The following is an 8267-nucleotide window of genomic DNA, read 5'->3' as shown; positions in this document are numbered from 1 at the left end:
GCGTGTGTGTGTGTGTGTGTGTGTGTGTGTGTGTGTGTTACCGTATTCGGTTACCTGATGTCATCGACAATATGAATGTAAATGCCACTGGGTTTACCTCAAGAATTCCTTCGTGTCCGTAGATTTTATAGAATACGAGAGAAAGAAAATGTAATTCGCGAGACCCTTTATTTTGAATAACGAAGTGTCTCGGGAATTCCATTTTCTTTTTCTTATATTTTATACATATATACACACGCACATACACAAATATGCACACACGCACATACACAAATACGCGCGCGCGCACCCACACATACGTATGTACATGTTTATGCACAAGAATACATACGAGTGCACAAACATGCACATACAGACACACACACACATACACACACACACTCATATTGTCTTTAAGTTGTTGGCACTCCGTCGCTTACGACGTCGAGGGTTCCAGTTGATCCGATCAACGGAACAGCCTACACGTGAAATTAACGTGCAAGTAGCTGAGCACTCCACAGACACGTGTACCCTTAACGTAGTTCTCGGGGATATTCAGCGGGACACAGTGTGACAAGGCTGACCCTTTGAATTACAGGCACAACAGAAACAGGAAGTAAGAGTGAGAGAAAGTTGTGGTGAAAGAATACAGCAGGGTTCGCCACCATCCCCTGCCGGAGCCTCGTGGAGCTTTAGGTGTTTTCGCTCAATAAACACTCACAACGCCCGGTCTTGGAATCGAAACCGCGATCCTATGACCGCGAATCCGCTGCCCTAACCACTGGGCCATTGCGCCTCCACTGTCTTTAAGTATACTCTTATATTCAATCGTATATTAATGATCAAATGCGTAGATCAATGATCAATTGCATAGATCAATGATCAAATGAATTAGCGAAAATAATTAACTGTGTAATGAATAATGAACAGATATTGAAAGTTCAGCATCCCTACAGATGTGTACTAACCCTTTCCTTTGTTTCCTCATAACTTCCGGAAAATGGATATTTTTTTATGAAATTTTCTACAAATACACTTCAGATGTCGTAGATTCCGATTATATCGGAATTTGTTGTAAAAAGATTTTTCTATGGGTGGGAAAATGAGTTTCGGAATATTCACACTGGTTGGCTTTGTTTTCTCATAGCTTTCAGAAAACTGGGTAATTTTTAATGAAATTTTCTACAAATACTTTTTGCCAGTGTGTAAATTGCGATTATATCGGAATTTGATGCGAAAAGAAAAATAGTTACCACTCATGCATATATACTGACTTCACAATCTTTTTCGAAATTTCAAGCTTCATATTGTAGATCTATGTGACGTGTGTCAGTATGTATGTGTACGAGTTCACCAAATATTTTCTTTCATATTAAGTTCAGATATAATTGCAATTGTAATCCACATACTCTAAAAATCATTTATAGAAAATGTAATTAAGAAATTACCCATTTTTCTGAATGTAATGTGAATTTTCCGAAACTCTGCACCCCATCCTCGGGAAAATATTTTTTCACCACATATTCCGATATAAGCAGAATCTACACCATGTAGAGCGTATTTCTAGAAAATTTCATTAGAAAATATCCATTTTTCTGGAAGTCATTAGGAGACAAACGAAGGTGGTGGGGCACACATCTGTAAGAATTCCCAAAGGTCATTATAGGAGTTTTGGGGAGTAGTTTCCTATTTCTTTATTGCCTACAAGGGGCTAAACATAAAGGGGACAAACAAGGACAGACAAACTGATTAAGTCGATTATATCGATCCCAGTGCGTAACTCGTACTAATTTAATCGACTCCGAAAGGATGAAAGGCAAAGTCAACCTCGGCGGAATTTGAACTCAGAACGTAGCGGCAGCCGAAATACCACAAAGCATTTCGCCCGGCGCGCTAACGTTCCTGTCAGCTCGCAGCCTTAAGGAGTAGTTTCCATTCCACGAGTGGTTATGCCCTGCAATGTTGTTAATGTCTCACTGCATTTTTGATATGCGTGAAAGGCCTCACCATTGGACACAAGCAGTGTCTATAAACGCTATCTTTGTCGGAGATTATTGACTTGCGTCAAGGGCAACAACTAATATTGGCCTTATTAATATACAACAAGGGAAATAATCCAGTACAACCGTTATCATTGCTAGTTCACTCTTGTAAGATTTTTCTCAAAGGAAACTTCTGCCTTTATTGAACAATCTGATATATGGACATAACTACTGAAAAATTCTCTCTGAAATTGTCTGCTGCTAATTATTTCTTTTGTTTATGCAAACTGTACCAGAAAGAATATTTCTCGTAGACGTACAATTAAGAGTAATTCCACTGCAAAACGCTTCTAATTCTTCATCATTATAAATGTATCGTTTACAAATGTCATCTGTTTTCTGAGATTGCAGGCTTACACCAAGGGAAATAACTCAAGTTGATTTTACAAGGAAGTCAATCCACTGTTTATTTCTTTATTGCCCACAGGGGGCTAAACACAGATGAGACAAACAAAGACAGGCACGGGGATTAAGTCGATCACATCGACCCCAGAGCATAACTAGTACTTATTTAATCGACCCCGAAAGGATGAAAGGCAAAGTCAACCTCGGCGGAATTTGAACTCAGAACGTAACGGCAGCCGAAATACCGCTCAGCATTTCGCTTGGTGTGCTAACGATTCTGACAACCGTCGTATAGATACTACATAAATATATATATAGTAAGGTGTGAAGGCGCGTGCTCAGCGATTAGGGTACTCGGCTCACGATCGTAAGACCGTGAATTCTATGGCCGGCGTCGCATTGTGTCCTTGAGCAAGACACTTTGTTTCACGTTGTTCTAGTTCACTCAGCTGGCTAAAGTGAGTAAGTGCCTGTATTTCAAAGGGCCAGCCTTTGAATCTCCCTGAGATTAAGGGTACACGTGTTTGTGGAGTGCTCAGCAACTTGCACGTTAGTTTCACGAGCAGGCTGTTCCGTTGATCGGGTCGACTGGAACGCTCGTCGTCGAAGCCGATGGAGTAAGGTAGAATTATCCACTGAGGGCCAACGATTAGAACTCATGATCGCTTATGCCTCATTGTATGGTAGAAGTCCGGAAACCGGTTTGTGTATTCTACCCCTTTGTATTCTAAATAGCTTTCCTCTTTGCTCTCTGGGACTCCCTACAATCGTTAGTTTTCCTCTAATCTATGATATTCAGTTCTTTAAGCCCCTCTGTCAATTGGTGTCTTTTGAATTTGTTTTCCTCCTTTGTAGTCCCTTACGCTACAATAGCCTCAAGCCTTGTTAAAATGGTATTTTTTAAAAACGTGTGTTATTTATTGTGATGCAACGATTAGCAGTCGCAAAAGAGTTTATGCGTCATTGTAAAGAAGACAGGACACGGCTATTTGATGAAATTGGTGTAGTGTACTGTTATACAGTTTGTGTTTGAATGAATGTAACTTGGACACCACACAGCCGTGTGGTAAGTTGACTCTGAAATGTACCGCCGAGAGTTTATAACTTTCTCTCTCGTTGTATAGCAGCATGAACTGAGAACGCCTGGCTATATGGTGGAGTGGGTGCTTTCATTTTCATATAGAGTGGGAAGTCGCTTGAGTACAATCAGAGATTCTAAGAGGTGAGGGGTTGTGGTATTGTTTCAGGGTTCTGAGTATTGTTACATGAAATAAAATAGGAGGTAAGAAAATACGTAAAAGAGCAAAAGTCAAAAAGATGTTAGAAAAAAGCTGATAGGAGAAATTGTCATCCTCAAAATGTAGTTGTTGGGGCTGCTGTAGAGTCTGGTTGGCATCTTAATACAGAGTTAGAGGAAAACAGGGTTAGGGGTATGGCAGGTAACCAGGTGTAGTTAGAATACTGCTGATTAGGATTGTTTCTGTAAGATTTTGTATGTGAACAAGAAAAAAAGATATGTTAGTCGATATATTATTTTGTGTTTTCCATCGTGCATGAATTGCACTTGCTACCTCGCCCACTTGTTGTGGAGTTACTTATTCCACAGTTCTTTACATTCCACATAAAATTTGAGAGCCAGGTGAAATTGCGCTTCTTTCATTCTCTCAATGAAAAGAGAGGAAATGTTTATCCGAACTCTGATCATTTCACGATCCTCTGAACATTTATTGATAATTCATTTTCTACCATTCTTTTGTTTCTATTTATAAACGCATTTGTTTATTTGTTTCTTTCGCCTATATATATATATATATATATATTAACAAATCTACAAATTTACGATGTATGTGAGAGTGTATGTGCATGTATGCATGTGTATATATATATATATATATATATACATGATATATATAAATGTGTGCATGTGTGATTGTATGTGTGTAAATGCATATGCGTAAGTATGTTTGTGCCAATATGTAAATATTTATACTTGCAGTCTATGTTGGTACGAAAACGAGTTACATACTTTTATATCTACCTTTCTTTGTTCTATCTGTATTTGTTCCATTCAAATTTCAATAATTAAAGAACATAGATATACGTGACTCTTTCTCACATACTTCTGGTCTTTCGTTCTGGGGAAATTCAGTGAAATCAATGTTGTTCACGGTATCAAAAAAATTTGAACCTTGTCTAACTTCAGTAATTTTTATCTGGATCAAAAGTTTCCTCTCAGACTGTTCCTTCGAAGTGTGTACTATTGAGACTCTCTCTCTAATCCGCACTCTATCAACTCTACTATGTTTCAGAGATGAATAAGTCTTCTATACTCTTCTGTATACTGATGACATTTAGCCTTTTACTCTATACAACTCTAGCTGAGGATAACACTCTCCACTTCTTAACCATACTTATGCGGACCTGATCCACGACTTAGACATATCAGATCAGATTTTCACTACACCTATCAACAGAACCATTAAAATAAAAGATGAATAAGTCTTCTATACTCTTCCATAGACATTTTGTCTGTTACTCTATACAACTCTAGCAACAGCGCCAAAACATATGATTTGGCGCTGTTGCTAGAGTTGTATAGAGTAGATAAAGTGTGGGTTAGAGAGAGAGAGAGAGAGAGAGAGAGTGTGTGTGTGTGTGTGTGTGGGTGTGTGTGTGTGTGTGGGTGTGTGTGTGTGTGTGTCTCAGGAGTACACACTTTGAGGGAACAGTCTGAGAGGATACTTTTGATCCAAAAGATGAGAGCTAATCTAAGTAATAATTACTGAAGTAGGACAAGGTCCAAATTCTTCATATACAGAGAGCAACATTAAATGAATATCGTTGACCACACCAAAATAGAAAGAAATTAAACTAACAAAGCTCAAGTGCTCTAAAAGCACTAACTCATGGACATTCTGCTTCTTCGACCTCTTCTACGGAACTCTAAGAACTAGTAACTTCTAAGAACTTGTAAGCTGTATGCCACACAGATTCTCTTTCATATTGTTCTTATCTCCTATCAAAGTTCGCATTAAACACTTTTTACTTAATATTTGATCAACAGAGGGTAAATTTCTGGAATTTTCACACTTTTCACGTATTTCTATATGAATCGATCAACCTAAGTGAAGGCGTGTGGCCTAGTGGTCAGAGTGTTGCACTCACAATCACAAGGTCGTAATTTCAATTCTCAGTTCATTCAGCTGTAAATGAGTAACCATGCAACGGACTGAAAGCCTGTTCAGGGGAATGTTGTGATCTCGGTCGCTTATAAGCCACGGAAACTGTGCAACAGGACCTATGAGTCCTAGGACAAAACACCATGTCCAGAGGATGATGATGACAACGACGACGACAGCGACGACCTACACATGTCCTAGCTAAATATCAAGCGCAACCATTTCATCAACCTGACAAACTAGAAAGATCTTTGACATTGTCCCTTCATCTACAGGCAACAATTCCAAACAACTGATTGGTTATAATCGAAATGTGAGTTAATAATCATAGATTTATAATGAAATATAATACAAATTACTATTAATATCAAGAGAACATATAACCTTTAAATATTAAAGATTATATTCTATATTCAAGCAGAAAAAATTGTACATTTAAGTCACAATATTACCTAGGCTAAAAGAAAGTTGATATGTGAGCAAAAGGCTGCCTGTCACGTGAAGTATATTTATGAAGAATTGTAGACTTTTAAATGAAAATATAACAGAGCATAAATAGAACAATGAATACATGTAAACAAGTGTACATACTTGTAAATCAAACATCTGTTCCTAAGTGAAGTCATGGGATCAATTTGGGTGAAAAACTGGAGATTTGTGTCCGATATAAATGTGATGTCTGCTGTAATTTCCTCGAACCGGTTCCCATAGGAATACGTAATAAATACCGAGGAAGAATGCCAGACCAAATTCGAATCCAACATATAAGGAGATGAGCAGAAATTTTAAGGAAATAATCTGGATCATCGATGGTGGAGCTTTCTTTTTGAGTCCAACTATTTTGGCTTTTGAGGATTTCTTCCTCTCAGGTTCTGGAACATCAAGAGTAACATCAGTTGAAGACATTGTTTAGTAAGAGTCTAAAAGCTATAGAGACTGGTTTTTACAACTACTTTACAAGTGGTGTAGCTGCGGTTTTGAGTATAAATATAAACTGGAGAAGAAAATTGAATCAATGTAATTATGAAATGGAATCGGAAAACAATTACCACAGATATCTAACAGAAAATTATAACAGAATTTTCAGAAAAGAAGATTATAAATAAAAACAAAGATATTTAATCGGGGAGACGCTAGTTTAAGTATTAGAGGATAATATGAAGGTAGTATCTGGTTAATAAAATAATTAGTATTACTAATATGCTTTCGTGTCATGATCGATAATTACTTCGACAGCAGCAAAGTCCAAAACTTACTATTAATTAATTAGCTTGACAAATATGATAATCTAATAATTTATTATATTCCCGCCCTTGTATTTTCGATTTTAATCATAAGCTTGTATTTTGCTTAATAGATTACGAATTATGTATATTTCTAATTTGACAACAATTTCGTAAACAGTATAACTATGAAAAATACGAATCTTGAAGTTACAGTCAGCATAACGTTCCTTAAATCCCGAGATAGCTTATTGTCATCAAAATGCTATGGTCTTGCAGGTTATTCCCTTCATCTTCAGCGTAAAATTTACATTTACTCTCCACAGAACTGTAAATGCTTTCAAAAAACATATCCCACAAAACAATCTAAAAAATATTACTGAGTTACCTGACTAAAACAGTCACCTAATAAAACTATGGGCAGCCTTAAGCACAAATGTACCAACATCACAGTGAAGATGCGTGGTTTAGTGATTAGGATATTCGGCGTATGATCGTGAGGTCGTGAGTTCAATTCCTGGCAGTGTTTTGTGTCTTTGAGCAAGACACTTTATTTCATGTTACTTCAGTCCGCTCAGTTCGCAAAAATGAGTTGTACTAGTAATTTAAAGCGCTAGCCTTGTCACATTTTGTGTCACCAACATCTTTAACAGCTCATTGCATGTGCCAGCAAAGGAGATACGACTGATAGAAACAGTCGTCATACCATCCCCAAACTGCATCATCAAAAATAAAATTTAAAAAAACAAGAAAGAACGTTGGAAAATGTGGTCCCTGGTAAAATAAAATATGAGTTAGTCTTGACTGGAAGTCTTTAATCTAATCGACAAACAGAAGTGATCAGGATCTAAACAACAATAAAAGAAAACTGGCACTCCGTTAGTTACGACGACGAGTGTTCTAGTTGATCCGATCAAGGAAACAGCCTGTTCGTAAAATTAACGTGCGAGCGGCTGAGCACTCCACAGACACGCGTACCCTTAACGTAATTCTCAGAGATTCAGTGTAACACAGAATGTGACAAGGCTGGTCCTTTTATCTACAGGTACTACTCATTATTGTCAGGTGGGTGGACTGGAGTCACGTGAAATAAAGTGTCTTGCTCAAGTACACAACGCGCCACAGGGAATCAAATTCACGACCTTATGATCGTTAACCGAATACTTCTAACCACTGAGCCACGCGCCTTCAAATAACATTAAGCACTGCCAAATCCTTCGAACCTTAAAAACTGCAAAATCATAACAATTTTAAAGACAAACAAAAATCCAACTGAAGCCGCATCTTACAGAACGATCACCCATCTTCAAAAACCCTAGAAACACTTACTCTTGACATCGTCAACACAGATTTAGACAACCTTATTCAACTACTACACTACTCATAATCTTTGTCATTTCTACAACTCTACCGCTGTTACAATTACCTCTCCTCATCGAAGCTGGCTGGGAGCGGTGGTCATACTACCTCACTCAGATATTTCAGACCCACTCATCTCT

General features: G+C 37.7%; 1 long non-coding RNA gene across 2 annotated transcripts in view; it reads right to left on the bottom strand.

Moving 5' to 3' along the window:
* LOC106881766 (uncharacterized) overlaps nt 1–8267 on the bottom strand; it is a 77928-nt gene that overhangs the window by 42689 nt on the left and 26972 nt on the right. The window contains exon 1 of one of the 2 annotated variants that reach the window (XR_001410897.2): nt 6137–6720. The exons of the other annotated variant lie outside the window; for it this stretch is intronic. This is a non-coding gene — a long non-coding RNA (uncharacterized LOC106881766). Of the gene's footprint in view, nt 1–6136; nt 6721–8267 lie in introns of those variants that run through there. 2 annotated transcript variants of the gene reach the window in all.

This window comes from Octopus bimaculoides, chromosome 11, assembly GCF_001194135.2.
Source record: "Octopus bimaculoides isolate UCB-OBI-ISO-001 chromosome 11, ASM119413v2, whole genome shotgun sequence".
Lineage (NCBI taxonomy): Eukaryota > Metazoa > Mollusca > Cephalopoda > Octopoda > Octopodidae > Octopus > Octopus bimaculoides.
Note: the sequence above shows the minus strand (reverse complement) of the source record. Positions and strands in the feature narration are given on the sequence as shown.